The following is a 15,608-nucleotide window of genomic DNA, read 5'->3' as shown; positions in this document are numbered from 1 at the left end:
GGGCCTTGTGCTTCCTAGGCAAGCGCTCTACCACTGAGCTAAATCCCCAACCCCAGGAGACTTTTAACAGTCAAGGAAATGTATCTACAGCTACCATTCAATGCACATGAGTGTACATCCTGGCAAAAGGCTTTTGGGGAGAGGAAACTCAAGCGGACATGGGAACATTCACCGTGCAGCCAGGAACAAGGGCAGTTGCCAAGGCCACCCATAGGACGTGAAGGGATCAGTAGAAGAGAACATCTCTGGAAGAGAAGGTACTCCTTAAGGGAGAACGAGCTTCTCCACAGTCCCTTCCCTGTCCCCAATTAAAAGAGAGAATTACATGCTTACTCTGTGCCAGGCTCTGTTTCCTGTCCTTTGCACATAGCCCATGCAAAGCATCGTGAATATTTTCATCTTTTTTACAAAGGAACTGAGGCACAGAGCATGAAGTACTTTGTCCCCAGAATGCCAGGAAGCCTAGAGGCAAGTTAGGTGGATTGGGCTGTTAACTCTTATTTGCACTTGACAAATTTATTTCTCTCTTCTAGTAGGCTCTTTCGTTTACAGCCTGTATTTTCCGATTTCTCAAGTCCTATTGGAATAGGAAAGACTTATCTCCAAGATTGGCCCCAGTATTCCTAGAATTAAGAAGAGGCAGGACACTGGCGTGCATGCTCACTCTAGAGTAAAGTTGGGCCTTGACCTTGCCTTGGAGTTGCTGAAAACCCTGTTCTCTTTAAGTCTTCTTGGAAAAGAAAACCTGTCTTGCAAGACAAAACTTTCCCGTGGGGCTAGGGCAATGGTTCAGTGACTAAGGGCACTTGCTGTAGAAGCAGGGGACCTGAGTTTGAATCCCCAGCACCCATGTAAAACAACAGGCATGGCCACACGTGTCTATATCCATAACCCTGAGGGAACGGGGGACAGAGAGGGAGCCTTAGAGTTCCATAATCAACCAACCTAACCTGAACAGCAAACTTCCAATTAAATGAAAGGCCCTGCTCAAGCTAGGAGGATAGAGTCAATAGAAGAAAACAGTTAATATCCTCCTCTGGCCTCGACACAGACACAGACAGACCAACCCACCAACAGTCACTTAGGATACAGAAACAGGAAAATCATGAGTTGTAGGCCAACCTGGGCTACACAGAAAGGAGACTGTGCCCATCACGTCCCCGTCTGCTTTGGATGCATCTCTCCATCTCTAGACAAATTCGCACCTCCCTAGCCCCCATCGCACAGACAATCAGACCATCAGGGTCTATGTGACTCCATCCACATTAGATTCCAGGGAGCTTGGAACCTGAAGCACAGGCAGAGTGCTTTCAAATACCCAGCCACCCGATCTCTGATGTGGAGAGCAGAGTTGAGGTAGAGCTCAGGCCAGCATCCTGAAGCATGAACAGCTAGCTGCACTTTGTTGGGCCAGGGAAAGTAGAGCTCCATTTCACTGTCTACACAGGAGTTGGCCCCCACCCACTCCAGACTTGTTGTGCTTCCTTCCTGACTACTCATCATGCGGTTGCTCCCCCTTGGCTTGTCTTCACACACGTGGGTGTGATGTGGCCGAGGCTCCAGACAGTGGGGAAGGAGCACAGCTCTTCGACATCCTGAAATGGTCCAAGTGTCCTGGCTCTCCTTCCAGCCAACCTCAGGACCACACAGCATTCTCGGATCACTTCTTCAGAAGGTCTTCAGACGTCAGAGGTCTCACCCGAGGAGACTCAGACCGAGACTGCCTATTTTCTCCAATGCTCCTCAGCCGAGGTGAGAGGATTGCTGGAACCCATGTAATGGAGAGTCTGCTCATTGTCCCCACGCCCCGGGACATATGGTTTTAGCCTGAGAAAATGAGGGGGTGGCAAGACATGAATCATCCACAGAGTCATATCCAGGAGGAGAGAGGCAGCTTTGGGCTCAGCATGGCTTCCCATAGCTCTTCAATCATTCACCAAGCATCCTGCTGCGGATCTCCATCCACAAGGTTGACCAACCTTCGTCCTTACAAAACACAAACTCCTTCCTTGTACTTTGAACACCAACCACGAGCACAACAGCAGAGCCAGTAGAGTCAACCTCCTACACTTGTCACACTCTGCCCCTGCCAGGCCTGCCACTTCTCTACCTGGCCCACATGCCTTTCCTACTTGTACACAAGGATTTATCAGTGACCCTGATTTATCATTCATTCAGCAAACACTTCCAGGACATGAGAGATTATGCCAGGCCACTTGTCCCCTAGGCCACCGTACTACAGAAGGGTACCCCTTTTACTAGCATTCCCCCCCAGACAAATCAGGACTATTCATTCCTTTGATCCCTTCACCTAAAGAGGGCCCTCTAGGGGTTGGGGATTTAGCTCAGTGGTAGAGCGTTTGCCTAGGAAGCGCAAGGCCCTGGGTTCGGCCCCCAACACCAAAAAAAAAAACCAAAAAAAAAAAAAATAGGAAACATAAAAGGGCCCTCTAAGAACATGCCCAATAGGGGTTGGGGATTTAGCTCAGGGGTAGGGCGCTTGCCTAGGAAGCGCAAGGCCCTGGGTTCGGTCCCCAGCTCCGAAAAAAAAAACCAAAAAAAAAAAAAAAAAGAACAGCCCAATAATGCCAGTCTTGGGGCTGGGTAAGGGAAATTTTATCATAGCTTTACTAGTTTTTTTTTCTTTTAAGATTTATTTATTTATTATGTATACAGCATTCTGCCTGCATATATGCCTGAAGACCAGAAAAGGGGACAGTTATGAGCCACCATGTAGTTGCTGGGAATTGAACTCAGGACCTCCAGAAGAGCAGTGAGTGCTCTTAACCTCTGAGCCATCTCTCTGGCCTCCAGCTTTACAAGTTTCTAGTAAATGTTTGGGGGCCCAAGAGGTGCTTCAGGCTGGGGATAATGGTGTACACATGTAATTCCAGTACTCAGGAAGTAACAGCAGGAGGACTGAGATTGAGGTCATCTCAATTCTTAGCCAGTTCAATACCATGCCGAGTTACATAGCAAAACCATGTACAAACAAACAAAAAAGCCATACTAATGTAACATGGTAGATGGAAGCCCTGTGTTAGTTTAGATCCCTAACAGAGGGAAGGCGTAAAGAAAGGAGGGGAAAAGAAGAGGAGGGAGAGAGACAGAGAATGAGATTTGATTTCAGCTGTTGGGGGAAACTCAGGTTATGAGCAAAACTTTGTCTTTATTTTTGTTGGAGAAATGTATTTCCAGTGATGGAGGCTAAAAGGTCTTCTGCCTGTAGCCTGGTTCCTCAAAGCATGGTCATAGATCTGTGACAAAGGAACGTGCCACAAGCCCACCCCAGACCTCCTCTAGAACCAGACTGCATTTGTGGAGGGGAGCACTGAGGATCAGTCCTAGGGCCTTGTGCATACTAAGCATGCACTCAGCCACTGTGCAGTAACCCTAGCCCCTGGAACAGCCAACAAGCTCCCCATGGGATTCTCCGGGGAAGCAATTACAAGAATAATGATTCTTGTTCACTGGTGAATTTAGAAACAGTATGTTTACAGATTCTTTTCCAGTCAGAGGCTGAAAGCCACCACCACTTTTTTCTATATTCAGTCCCATTTTCCTGAGTTCCTGCTATTGTACTCCCACATAAGCTTTGAGGTTAGACTATCTGAAATTAGAATCTTTGCCAGTTATTTGCCTGCCGTGACTTTCGGCAAGTTGTTTCACCTACCTGAGCCTTCCTTCTAGTTCATCAAGTGGAGGTAATAGCATTGTTTCAAGGCTACTAGTAAAGTCTTTGCTGCCGTAGCTTGCATCCGGGAAGCACTCATTTGCATCCTGATTGGATCTGAATGTCCCCAGATTTTAGTTTGTGAGACAAAGTCTCGTGAATATCAGGCTGGCTTCAGACTCTACTCGATCTGTAGCCAAGGATGATCTTGAACTCTGTGCTCAGTGATGGGCTAGGAACCTATCTCAGAGATGAAAGGGTTCTAGGCAAACCCTCTACTAATTGAGCTACGTCTCCCAGGTCCATTTGTTTGTTTGTTGTTTGTTTTTATCTATTTATTATATACACAGTGATATATATATCACATATGATATATATATATATGTATATATATGAATGAATGTCAGAAGAGAGCATCAGATCTCATTATAGATGGTTTACGCCACCATATGGCTGCTGGGAATTGAACTCAGGACTTCTGGAAGAGCAATCAGTGCTCTCAACCTCTGAGCCATCTCTCCTGTCCTGTTTGTTTTTGAACCATAGTCTTGTTAGTAGTCCAGGCTAGCCTTGAACTTGTGATCCTCTTGCCTCTACTTCCAAATACCAGGATTATGTGCATGTGTTATCCTGCCCAGCCATTCATATTCTGTAGAAACCACATTTACATATTTTAGAGTGAAATGATTCTGTAGTTTGGCTCATCCATTATTCTTAGATTATTCTCAGGGTTTGGGTTTTTTTTCCCCCAAAGTGACTATTTTTCTTGGAGGTAATTTAACTATTACTTAAAAAAAAAAAAAAAAAAAACCCATTTTAGTCATGTTTGTTAGTACATCCTGTAGCTCTAGCATTTAAGAAGCTGAGGTGGGAAGACTACAAATTTTAAGTTAAGATAGCTGTGTAGTAAGACCCTATCTTGAAGAGAGCTGCCTAAGGGTTTGCATTTTTGCATTTAAATCCTGGAGGGTGTGGTCTTCAGGAAGTTCATTTAAATAGAATGAATCAGCAAAGCTTAGATTGAACACAGGTTCTGGGAAGCTGCAGCATCTGTCAGAATCAAACTTGGATTACCCTGAGGGTGGGTCTTCAGGGAAAGTGGCCCTTTTGAAAGTGTCTTAAAACGATTACAGGAAGAATAGCATGAGAAATAAACAACTGTTGAGATGCCAATAAAGCTATAATTAAGCTCATTTAAAAAAAAAATAGCCAGGGTTGGGGATTTAGCTCAGTGGTAGACCGCTTGCCTGCAAGCACAAGGCCCTGGGTTCAGTCCCCAGCTCTGGAAAAAAAAAAAAAAAAAAACCATAGCCATTGTTAGGGTTCTAAAATCACTGAAGGAAGACCCCAGACTTCCTTCAAGAAGTATGCAAGAACAAAGAGTCTTTATTCTACAGAAACAACCAGCATGCTAGCTAGGGTCACCACCACTTCAGGATGGTGACCCAGGCAAAGGTATTTGAGCCCCGTTTATAACAACTATTCAATTGCTCCTGAGATAACAAATAGACTTCTAACACCTAGAGTACATTCCAGGGGGTTATAAAAAACCATTAAACCGAGTTCATAAAGAGGGAGCTAGAGATAGACACCACAGGTACAAGGACAGGAGAGAAAATATTGACTGGGTTTATCTATACAAAACTTCAAGGGCAACTTAGTTATTGTTTTCAACTCTCCATGAATCTGTAAGCTAATAACAAATGATGAATGTTTAGCCAGATAATTACTCCTGGTGGATATGCATATAGACATCCTCTGTTATAAACCTCTTATTCAAATTGTAACCTGAATTTATGTGCAAACTCCTAGTGAAATTTTTATCATGTGATCACACACACTGAAAGTCATATACAAGTGCTCAGAACAAAGAGCAGAGACAGGCTTCCCTCCCCCTTTTTTCTCAAAACTTCAACTTAGAGCTGTGCAGTAGATGAAACAAATGCTACTTTACCTAACCTCTGGCTGTTCTACTGTGAGGTGCTAAATCGGAGACTGCAGCTTCTCAACTCAGAGCCACCCAGACAGGCAGATCAACTGCAGAAGCAAAGTACCTTACACGTAGGATGGGTAGTAAAATGGTTTTATGGCCTTGTTTCTTAGTGGAGACAAAACATGATTTTAAAAAAGGACCCTTCACCCTAAGACCCTGTCTTAAAATACATACATTCTTATATTATGTGTTACGTATATGTGCACATGTATAAATGGTGATAGATGCTCACATCTCCAGGTTATCTCTTCTACCACATGACACCCACCACTGAAAGAATTGAATTTCTTAACTGTCACCCTGTACAATTCGTTTTTTCATCCTCCTCCCTCCCCCTCCACTCCCTTCCCCTCCCCCCTCCTCTTCTTGATAGTTTGAGACAGCTTTTCTCTGTATAACAGCCCTGGCTGTCCTAGAACTGGATTTGTAGATTAGGCTAACCTCAAATTCACAGAGATCCATCCGTCTCTACCTCCTAAGTACTGGGGTTTAAAGTGCACACCACCATACCTGGCTCCTTTGCCTTTTCAAAACAATAATTTGCAAAAGCCTTAAATACACTTTCAGAATTTATCATCTAGGTTCCAGGTACCTTCAAAAGCATTGTTTCATTTTATCTTTACAACTTTTGTGTTGTTTATGAGATATATATATATATATATATATATATATATATATATATATATATATATCAGACTTATGCTTTGACTATTTAGTTCTCTAAGCGTGGTCGCGTGGTCATTGGAACTATCAGGCTAACCAAAGCCTGTGCTCCCAGATACTCAGAGGCTGAGAATAGAAGTTTGCTAATTCAAAAACAGTCTGGGCAACATAGTGAGATCTTGTCTTATAAAAAAGGGGTCTGGGGGCTAGAGAGATGGCTCAGCAGTTAAGAGCTCCGACTGCTCTTCCAGAGGTCCTGAGTTCAATTCCCAGCAACCACATGGTGGCTCACAACCATCTGTAATGGGATCTGAAACCTTCTTCTGGTGTGTCTGACAGCTACAGTGTACTCATATACATAAAATAAAAATCTTTTAAAAAAAAAAAGAGGGGGGTCTGAGGGAATTGGAGAGAAAGCTCAGAGGTCAGAGGTCAGAAGCATATATTGTTCTTAAAAAGGACCTGAGTTAAATTCCCAGCACCTACACCAGGCAGCTCACAACTACCTGTAACTCTAACTTCAGGAGATCTAATACCGTACTAACGTCCTCATACACAGACATGACTTTTAAAGAAGAGGGAAGGGGATGTGGCTCAATGACAGAACACTTCCCTAGCATGCACAAAGCCCTAGATTCAATCCTAGTACAAAAGGCAAAGGAAAAAGCCTATCAGACAATGAGTAAAATTATTTACAGCAAGAGGAACTCCAAATCTTGTATTTAAAATAATACAGTCTTGAAAACAGCCCCACAGAGGAGGTTACCAAGTTAATAGGGCACTTCCTAGGAAGAAGACCAAGACCCTTTTTCCTAGGAAGAAGAGGAGAGTGAGCCCCAAGCCTGGTCCTACAGATCCTGGTGGTGAATCCAATGTTCCAAAGTATCCACCTACACACACACACACACACACACACACTCATACACACACACACTAATATTTATAGTTTCTATAATGTATAGTTTTCCTTTTTTTAACCAAATTAAATCATACCATGGAATTATGTAACAATGTGTTCTTTGTTCTGTTACCACGATCTTAGATTCCTTTGCAATCTTCTTGATTATTTTTTTTATTATCAACATAATAATAGTCCACTACAAAGTGTGTGTGTGTGTGTGTGTGTGCGTGCGTGCGCGCGCACGCGCGCTCGCATGTGTGTGTCTATGTCTATGTCTGACAGTCCTTGTGCAACTGTATTAGGTGGGTCATAGGCTACGTAAATGTTTTCATTTTAAGATGTGCCACCCAACACACACAAGAAAAACACCTAGGTCAAGGCTAAGGGTGCTTTCAGTTCTCTCACAGATCACATGTGACCACCCACATCTCCCTTTCCAGAGTCAGGCTCTCTCTAACTCTCTCTACTCTCAGTTCTATTGAAATCTTTTGATTATTATCCTCATCCTAGCAGCTTTCCCTCCTTCCAGCCTGAACCTGTCCTCGCTGAACAAGCCTGTCTCTCTCCCCTTCCCACCACCCCTGCTTCTGTAGACCAAGGTTGCTTCCTTCCTTCCTCCCTCCGCCCTCTTCCCAGCCTGTCTTCTTCCAAACAGCCTCCCACAGGCCAGCTGATGAGGACCTCCTTCCCCCAGCCATGTAGGGTGTATGTTTGCTTATCCAGTGAGGTCATCTCCACCTCCACAGAGCCTGCTGTTGGCATGGCGGTTGTTATGGGGTCAGCGTGGGTAACCAAACTCCAAAGAGACAAGGTTCTGCTGCCAACAACTGTGAATCTGTAGTTACCAACTGGGGCTGGCTCAAGAATCTTGCTGCAAATGAATAGCTCAGGATGAAGCCAGCTCTAGCCCTCGCCTCCTGGTTGTTACTCACTTTCACTCACTGTCACTCTTGAGCATCTGAGTAGCACCCAGGGGCTACTCAGAAACTTCAGTGGTCAGCAGTTCTAATGGTGCCCTGGGATGGAGGGTTAGGGTGGGGAAATACATGCAGAAGGAAAAAGGAGTAGTGTCTGGTGCTCAGGGTTCCAGCCTTGAGCTAAGAACAACTCAGTGCTCTTGGTCCATCCAGCTACCTGATGTCTTCCTCTGCCTGCAGGAATGAAGACCAGAGCCTAAGGGACCCCAGGCTAGCAGATCTGACACAGGGCTGAGGGAATGAGGGAGCTGCACATTGTTGTGAATTCCAAGATTAGCATCTCCAGCTACACCAGGACATGGGGGTGGGGTAGAGGTGTCTCTTAGCTCCTCTCACCCTTATTGTCTTCTTCGTCTGTCTTCTTTGTCCCCAGCAGGTTCAGGATCCAGGACTACTCTCACTGTCATCTATGTCACCTCTAAACATCTCTCAGGGGCCTGTGCTCTGACTGCAACTCCTTTGTACTGCAGGTTCCCTGATAGTAGTCCCCACCCACTGGTTTCCTGCCCCTCCATCTGCTGAGATCCATACCATCTTCTACCTCCAAACACTCCAGCCTTTTCGCAAGGCTTCCTAGGTATGCAGTTCCCTGTATGAGTGTGTGAGTGTGCGTGCTTGTGCACGTGTGCACGCGGAAGCACTCAGGCCTGAAACCCAGTGGTTCACCAAAGCAGGCTAGTCAGCTGGGCCCCAAGGATGCCGATCATACCTCTGCTTTCCCAGCACTGGGATTGGATGTACACACCATCCTGGGCCCCCCAACCCCACCCCTGCCGGTGCTGGGGATTGAACTCAGGTCCTCATGTTTGTAAGGCAAGCGTTTTACCCATGGAGCCATCTCTCCAGCCCAAGCGAGGCTCCTTTTGAACATAGTCTCCGATGGTTTCTGTGTGCTCTCTGCCTATCGAGTCGACAGCAGCCTCCTTTGCCAGCCCCTCATCATCTCTTTCCTCAGTCTCTGCGTCTCCCCTAATTTGTCTGCCCTGAAATCACCAGGCACGTTTCCAACCTGTACCTCCCTCTCCACCAATCTGAATACAAGCTATGTGGCTCTTTCAACCACCGTAGCATAGTCAGCCCAAAGTCTCACTGACTCCAAGCAGCAGTGTAGTGAGGATTTTGGTTTCTTTATTACACACACACACACACACACACACACACACGCACATGCACACACACACGCACGACACACACACAAATATTACAAGAATACCAGGTGTGGAATACAGGCCTGCTTCAGACTGTCTACAGCAGCTGACTACGGTTTGCCTCACATCCTAGCAGAGGTATGTTTTTGCCAGCTGCACATAGTTTCTGCGAGTGTGTGACATTTGGAATTCTGGGGACTTTTCAGAGGATGTATAAATGCCAGAGCCCTAGCAGAAGGGGCTGATTGGCTGGTTGGTGGTTGGTTGTAATTTGTTAAGTAGTCATGTACAAAGAAGAAACAACAATGAGAAGAAATTAGGTATTCTGAAGGTGAAGATCAAACTCGCCCTAAGGAACGGGACACCCCTAAACAGCCGGAAGCAGTTTAAGGATAATGCCTTTGTTCCTCTCCTACCTAGTGTTATAGGGTTGAGGGGGTGGATGAATAGAGGAGAAGGGCAAAGAAAACACACAAAGTAGCCAAAAGTCCCACCATACAGTAGCCCTCTCAGGACCCACACCCTGAGAGAATAACCAGATGGGCATCCCTCCCAGGTAGGTACTCTGAGGCCTCAAGCCTACTGCTCTTTGAGTCTCCGCAGTCTGCATCCCGAGGTTTCACCTAGGTTACCGCCTCTTTCCACGCTCTCTCCTGCCTTGTTCCTAAGATTATTTGGATGCCAGGTGACTAGATGGCTTATAGCCATCTCATGAGCCATCATCAAAGTCATCCCTAGTCCATTGTGTGGCATGTAGCCTAGTGATTAAGACACTCCCCCCCCGTCCTTATGTCTGTCCCCCTAGGATACCTCTAACACACGTTTAACTCTAAAACATAGGTGTCTACTAGCCAAGCCCTGGGTATGGTTAATCAGCTCTCTTTTCCCATGCACTTATATAACTGTCCCAGCAAAATACTGAGGTGGACATCTTTGTGCCCTGTGCTCAGAGCACAGCCATCGAGGGATTGGCGAATTCACAAGCTCAGGACAAGTCAAGAAGAGTAAGATATGAGGTACCAAGGAAGGTATGTATATTAGAAGGCAGAAGGCCCCAGGGTGGCCAGACCCAACCCAGCTCCACCAGACTGAATCACCACTTTTACTTCCTTAGTGAGGTGCCTGCAGCCATTCCATTATATACTTCTCTACAGCTGGGTCCCCAGAGGCACCAGTCAGTCCCTTAGTGTCTGGCAGGGTGCAGGATGACCTGTTTTCCTCCGCCTAAGAGCAGAGGAAGCAGCAGCCCTCAGCGAGCCCAGAGGTGTCAGCTTCTCTTCTCACCCAAGCAGCTGCACCGCACCTGATGTCAGGCACTGCCGAGGGCTGGGGCTTCCTGTGAGCTAGACTCCGAGCCGCCTCTCTCACTGAAGGAAAGAGTGGGCCTGCCTCTCCTCTGCTCATGACCCACTCAAGGCAGCCAGCCAGAGCTTGCCAAGGAGCTCCCGCTGGCAGCATTTTGATCATCCTAAGCGTTTGCTAAGTGCCATCAACACACTGACTTAAGTGGTAGAGGGATGAGGGACGGGCGATGTGGGCTGTGGGGGTGGAAGAGGAGCCAAACGGGAGGAGAAAGCAGATGTGCGAGGAGGTGTGCGGAGACCAGGCACCTGGACTAGACTCTGGTTTCTCCAGCCCTTACTGCACCGTCTGCTCCCTGAGTCTAGCCGTTCATCTAATGACATCTTCAGCTCTGTCCCAGCCTCTACACTCCACTGGAGCCAGCAGCCTGCACAGTCTAAGCCATTATTTCCTACCGTTGCCTACGGGACACAATCCAGATGGCTATGTCTAGCCAGGGCTGTCCACGGCTGCACCTTCCTTCCAGGCCAGCTTTAGTTTCCTTTGCTTCACAGTGGGGAAATACACTGTCTCCAGCCTGCCTTGTCCTCACCACCACTCCCTCCTGTGTACATGGTTATTTAGCAAAAGGCAAGCTTGGATTCTTTTTTTTTTTTTCTTTTCATTTTGGGGGCTTTCCCATAATTATTTACTAAGTACAGCATTCATACAATTAGGAAAAAAAATAACTTCCTCAGAAGTCTTACCTGCTTCCCTGTACCAATCTTGAGCAACAGTGAAGCTACCTGAATTCTACAGATGAGAACTCAAGTCTCAGAAGACACAGGCTCCTCCTCAGCCAAAAGAATCCTGGGCCAGAGAGCTCTAGTCTCAGCTCAGGACCTTTTTATTCCAAGGGTCAAGGTCATCCCAGTCTCCCTCACTCAAGTGAAAGCCATATGCATTTGGGAAGAACATGGGCCATCCTCACTTCCTATATTTGGCAAACAATGAGCATATTGGTGTCTTAATCTATGTGGGCTGCTAAGACAGTACACCATTGACCCGTCGACTGTAAGCAGCAGAAAAGTATCCCCCCACAGGAAGCCGGGAAGTTCCAGATCAGAATGCCCATAGATAGTGTCTAGTGAAGGATCATCATTTGATCTACAGAGATCCATCCTCTTATTAGAGCATTGACCTATGATGGATTCATCCTATTATCTGATCACCACTTGGAGGCCTACCTCTTGCTGCCACCACACTCAGGCTCGACACACAAGTTCTGAGGAGCACTATCTACTGCAGATGGTTATAACTACACTAAAAAAAAAAGAGGCAGTAATAGGTAAATAGTTAAGCTTTTCGTTTGTTTTAATTTCCAGAGTTGTTGTGCATGTACGTGCAAGTGTGTGTGTGCGTGCGTGTGCACACAAGCGTGTGTCCTGTTACTGAACACACGTCTTCACACCAGTGGGATAGGAGAGTACTCTGACTGGACAACAGTCGCGCCTGGCCCCTCACATTCCGTACAAGGATGAAATTGCTGGGTTTGAAGATGCAGCTCACTAGCTGGAGTGCTTGCCTGGCGTGTTCAGAGCCTCAGGTTTGCTCTCCAGCATCAAATAAACTGGGCTTAGTGGTATGGACATGTAATCCTAACGCTTGGGAGGTGGAGACAGGAACAGCAGAAATCCAAGGTTATCCCAGGCTTCATAGTTCAAGACCACCCTGGATTACACAAGACCCTGACTCAAAAAAATTTAAATCTCTCTCCCCTTGAGATTTTTCTTTTTTAAAATGTGTATTTTCGCCTGTAGGTATGTCTGTGTACCACATGTGTACTGTGTCCGAGGAGACCAGAAGAGGGTGTCAGATCCCGTGGAACTGAAGCTACAGAGAACTGTTAGCTATCTCGTAGGTGCTGGGACCCGAACTCAGGTCCTCTATAAGAGCAGTCAGTGCTGAGTTACCTTTCTGGCCCAATGCTGTTCTTTGACAAACTGAACAATGCTGTCCTAGAAAGTATTTGATAAGGTTGAAAGGACAAAGACCTCAGTATGTTAGCCTCAGCCATATCCTAGTTGGAACGATACCAGCTTTCCTCATGGAAAAGGAGTGTCCCCTATCAAATGGCTAGAATGTAGCCCTCTTGTCGGATACTTCTTTCTCTGTAAAAGATGTGTGGTTTGTGTTATCAGCAGACAAACAGAATCAAGACAACACTTTGCAATGTAATTTCATGATTTATACATCAATTATGTTTTATGAAGTTATTTTTGACTGACTAAAAGGTTTTATAGCTGGAATGTTGCTATATTGGGACGGAAGACGGGAACAGCCTCCCCTACCCCTGCATTCAGTCCTCTCACCTCTTGCTCAGGTCAGGCTATCCCAGGCAGGAGGAGGGGCTGCTTCTCACCTGCGTTATTCCCACTGAGGTCTAATCACCTCCTGCCTCTCCAGGCCTAAGAACCGCCTTCCGTGTGCCCCACCCCCATTTCTAAAGTCCAGGTTTGTTTTCTTAATTTCTTAGATTAGTAAATCTGAACATAGTATTGTAGGCATACCTGAGTTCTATAAACTCACTGTTAGCTCCCCTCCTTGACCCAGGACAGCTTCTGCCATCCTGAGACAGAGTGACCTGCTTTGTCCTGCCCTGGCCCTCTGAATCCCTCTAGGTCTCCCTAGAAAAATAGGGATCTGCAGACCCTGTGGGTACAATAATAAAGGAAAAACTACAAGGTACGGAAGAGGAAATACACAAGAAAGCAGAAGTAGGTCCTGGTTCTTATCCAGACCATGAGGCCATCACCACCGTCAGTTAACCCTGGAGGGGCTCCTTCCTTGCAACGAGGTCAAATTCACAGTGTGCAAAGCAGGACCGGCCAAAGCCCTCACTTGATTATAGCTTAATCCTAATCTGATGAGGTTTGGGTGCAAAGCTCTCTCAGGTTAACAGTGACCGGAGGATCCCTGCGCTTTAGGACATGGCTTTCTACCTTAAGGTCCCAGCAAGCTCTTTTTGGTGTTGGTGTTGGAAGTCTCACGTTGGCTGAGCAAGTGCTGTACCACCAAGCCACATCTCCAAGCCCACACAGGAAGCCTCGTTAAAAAATGAAATGAAACACCAGAGCACATCCAACACTGTGAGTATTCTCTCGTGTGTGTGTGTGTGTGTGTGTGTGTGTGTGTGTCCGTGCAAACTGATAATATAAAATGTACTTCTTAGTGTGGGTGGAGGTTAAAAACGTTTTTAAAATATTGGTTTAAAAGAAAATATCCATTCCTCAAATATTATACAAATATTATCAGAGCTGTGTCTTGCTCTAGGAGAAAGAGAAAAACAAACGTTGGCCACCACAGCTGGAAAGTTCTGGATGGGGTAAAGACAGACATCACCAGGGCAGGATGTAAAAACCACAGTCTGAGCTCTGGATGGGGTAAGGACAGACATCACCAGGGAAGGATGTAAAACCCAGTCTGAGGGGTGTCATGGGAGAAACCATGTCCTTTGGACCCTGGTGGCTGGTTCTGACATGGGCTGGGGAAGGAAGGGAGAAAGTATGTTTCTGATGAAGCATGGATACCAAGCTACCCCTCACAAGCCCCGTGACCGGGGCCGCTACTGAGATGTTAGCAAATACCATCCAACCAACAGCTGGCCAATTGGGGCGCTAGCATTTATACATCCTCTGAAAAGTCCCCAGATTTCCAAATGTCACACAGTCGCAGAAACTATCTGCCCCTGGCAAAACCATGCCCCTGCTTAGACCAGAAGGCAAATCACAGTCAGCTGCTGTGGACAGTTTGAGCAACCGCATATCCCACAGCTGAGATTAAAATGGAAACACATTCCTATAATCTGTGTTTTTCAGAGAAACCCAAATTCTCCCTCCTAAGCCCCAGCACAGCTGGGGGGAATTGGAAGGTGAAGTGTTTTCTCCTGGCCCTTCCTCTGACACCCCTGGGGTTGCAGACAGGTTGTCACAGCAGGATGGAGAGCTTGATTTCCTGCTTCGCAAACAGGGCGTGGCCTAACTCCTACTCCTGCACTCCGCACAGACGCTTGGGGGTTGGGGGAGGGCGGAAACAACCAAAGGAGCGAGCATCAAGTTTTCAACTGTACGTACAGAAGGTCGTGTGTCTGTCCGCCTTTTCCTCAGTAATTACTGAGCCAGTCATTGGAAAGGGGCAAGGCAAAATACCCATTACCAAGATGTAGCTACCGAAGGGCTAAGGTTTGGGATCAGAAACCGGTTGCCTTTACCCCGGCCCGTGTGGACAACCTCCTCCTCTGAGACTGAGGACTCTAAGAGGGTCACCGGGAAGTTATATAACGACTCCTCTGTATGGCATGGACTATCTACTCACTCCTGCCCAAGCGCCCTCTACAATCAGTGAGCTCTGCTCTTTGTAGTCCCCTCATCCCTTTTCCTGTACCTGTCTGAATCCAACCAACCCGGATCATCTGTTTTTTTATCGTCTAGGAAGGCGATCCACAAAGAGCACTCAGCATGCATAAAATCTCCTCTTGGCACTTAAATGTTTACGGGTAAATGAATCATTCCTCTCCTATGTGTGACCTTACGATGTTTGTCACTGAGCTTATAGATTCCAGGAACCTGGGGGACACTTAACTCTCTCAGTGCCTGCCCCAGAGCTGAACTTAACAATAGGATCTTAGAGCTGAGTAAAACCTGCTTCAATTGTTGGGGATCTTTGTTTTTTCTTATTTCTTTATTTACATCCCAAATGCTACTCCTTCCCTGCCCCTCCACAGATCCTCCCCCATACCCTTCTCTTCTGAGAGGGTTTCCCCCCAGGGTAACTCCCCCACCTTGGCACGTCAAGTCTCTGCCTGACTCGGCCCATCCTCTTCCACTGAGGTCTAAAGCATTTTTTTTTTCCGGAGCTGGGGACCGAACCCAGGACCTTGCGCTCGGTAGGCAAGCGCTCTACCGCTGAGCTA

The 15,608-nt window shown here is 46.6% G+C and overlaps 1 long non-coding RNA gene across 1 annotated transcript; it reads left to right on the top strand.

Annotated features, from left to right (window-relative positions):
- The first annotated feature begins 13,261 nt into the window (after nt 1–13,261).
- LOC116900624 lies at nt 13,262–15,390 on the top strand. The gene is made up of 3 exons (XR_004387939.1): nt 13,262–13,785; nt 13,970–14,079; nt 15,127–15,390. It is a non-coding gene; the product is annotated as an uncharacterized LOC116900624 (long non-coding RNA).
- The last annotated feature ends 218 nt before the right edge of the window (nt 15,391–15,608 follow it).

The sequence above is a fragment of the Rattus rattus genome, chromosome 5 (assembly GCF_011064425.1).
Source record: "Rattus rattus isolate New Zealand chromosome 5, Rrattus_CSIRO_v1, whole genome shotgun sequence".
Taxonomy (NCBI): Eukaryota; Metazoa; Chordata; class Mammalia; order Rodentia; family Muridae; genus Rattus; species Rattus rattus.
This window is presented reverse-complemented; position numbering and strand designations above follow the sequence as displayed.